Consider the following 2,500-nt stretch of genomic DNA (forward strand, 5'->3'; position numbering starts at 1 on the left):
CCTCACGTTAGCCATGAGTATGTATATTATTCATTTACGAACGAACGCGGCAGCGTCCATCGGTTGCTCGATGAAATCGATGCGATAAACTACAGCCGTCTCGGCTGGTCGTCGTTAGTCGCGCGAGCAACGATGGCCGCAAAATCGACGCGTCGTCGTTTGCGATTATTCGCCTCAAGTTAGCCATGAGTATGTATAACATTCATTTACGAACGAACGCGGCAGCGTCCATCGGTTGCTCGATGAAATCGATGCGATAAACTACAGCCGTTTCGGCTGGTCGTCGTTAGTCGCGCGAGCAACGATGGCCGCAAAATCGACGCGTCGTCGTTTGCGATTATTCGCCTCAAGTTAGCCATGAGTATGTATATTATTCATTTACGAACGAACGCGGCAGCGTCCATCGGTTGCTCGATGAAATCGATGCGATAAACTACAGCCGTTTCGGCTGGTCGTCGTTAGTCGCGCGAGCAACGATGGCCGCAAAATCGACGCGTCGTCGTTTGCGATTATTCGCCTCAAGTTAGCCATGAGTATGTATATTATTCATTTACGAACGAACGCGGCAGCGTCCATCGGTTGCTCGATGAAATCGATGCGATAAACTACAGCCGTTTCGGCTGGTCGTCGTTAGTCGCGCGAGCAACGATGGCCGCAAAATCGACGCGTCGTCGTTTGCGATTATTCGCCTCAAGTTAGCCATGAGTATGTATATTATTCATTTACGAACGAACGCGGCAGCGTCCATCGGTTGCTCGATGAAATCGATGCGATAAACTACAGCCGTTTCGGCTGGTCGTCGTTAGTCGCGCGAGCAACGATGGCCGCAAAATCGACGCGTCGTCGTTTGCGATTATTCGCCTCAAGTTAGCCATGAGTATGTATATTATTCATTTACGAACGAACGCGGCAGCGTCCACCGGTTGCTCGATGAAATCGATGCGATAAACTACAGCCGTCTCGGCTGGTCGTCGTTAGTCGCGCGAGCAACGATGGCCGCAAAATCGACGCGTCGTCGTTTGCGATTATTCGCCTCTGGCTATCCGTGAGTATGTATAATATTCATATACGAACGAACGCGGCAGCGCCCATCGGTTGCTCGATGAAATCGATGCGATAAACTACAGCCTTCTCGGCTGGTCGTCGTTAGTCGCGCGAGCAACGATGGCCGCAAAATCGACGCGTCGTCGTTTGCGATCATTCGCCTCAGGCTATCCGTGAGTATGTATAACATTCATTTACGAACGAACGCGGCAGCGTCCATCGGTTGCTCGATGAAATCGATGCGATAAACTACAGCCGTCTCGGCTGATCGTCGTTAGTCGCGCGAGCAACGATGGCCGCACAATCGACGCGTCGTCGTTTGCGATTATTCGCCTCAGGCTATCCGTGAGTATGTATAACATTCATTTACGAACGAACGCGGCAGCGTCCATCGGTTGCTCGATGAAATCGATGCGATAAACTACAGCCGTCTCGGCTGATCGTCGTTAGTCGCGCGAGCAACGATGGCCGCACAATCGACGCGTCGTCGTTTGCGATTATTCGCCTCAGGCTATCCGTGAGTATGTATAACATTCATTTACGAACGAACGCGGCAGCGTCCATCGGTTGCTCGATGAAATCGATGCGATAAACTACAGCCGTCTCGGCTGATCGTCGTTAGTCGCGCGAGCAACGATGGCCGCACAATCGACGCGTCGTCGTTTGCGATTATTCGCCTCAGGCTATCCGTGAGTATGTATAACATTCATTTACGAACGAACGCGGCAGCGTCCATCGGTTGCTCGATGAAATCGATGCGATAAACTACAGCCTTCTCGGCTGGTCGTCGTTAGTCGCGCGAGCAACGATGGCCGCACAATCGACGCGTTGTCGTTCGTTTGCGATTCGCTTCAGGCTACCCGTAAGGATGTATATTATTTTATTACTTCCTCGCCGTCATCAGGACGTTTCGTTCGGAGCACGACGACGAGCACACACGCCACCGGGCAAAGCGGGATACGCAAGTTCAAACCGTAAAGGAACGTCGCGAAACGATGTTCGACGGCGTCTCGTTCCTCGGCTGTAGATCCTTGGGCGCTTTGTTTCGGCCCCTGCGCGTTGTGTGTGACAATCGGTCGTCGTCTCCTCTTCGAGCGAGCGCAACGTAAACAGCCAGCATCGTATCTCCGACCGAGACGCGTATATAATGGAAAAATTGACGGCGGGTGACATCCTCGATCGTCGCAACGATGGGTCTTATTTTCTCTTCTCCTCCTCTTTCTTTCGTTAGTAATGGACGTTTTCTTGTTTTTGTTCGAGATCTTTGTTTAGTAATGGACGTTTTTGTGTTATGTTCTTTCGTTTCTTTGTTCGTTTCGACCCAATCGTGTAAACGACGACGCGCGTCACCTCACGCCAGCATCGATCTACCATTAATACGGCGATTCTCGTTCGTCGAGAGAACCTATGGTCTGCACGGGCTCTCCAACGCTTGTGCTTTTAGCTTTGCAATGGC

Source organism: Colletes latitarsis, unplaced genomic scaffold (assembly GCF_051014445.1).
Source record: "Colletes latitarsis isolate SP2378_abdomen unplaced genomic scaffold, iyColLati1 scaffold0108, whole genome shotgun sequence".
Classification (NCBI taxonomy): Eukaryota; Metazoa; Arthropoda; class Insecta; order Hymenoptera; family Colletidae; genus Colletes; species Colletes latitarsis.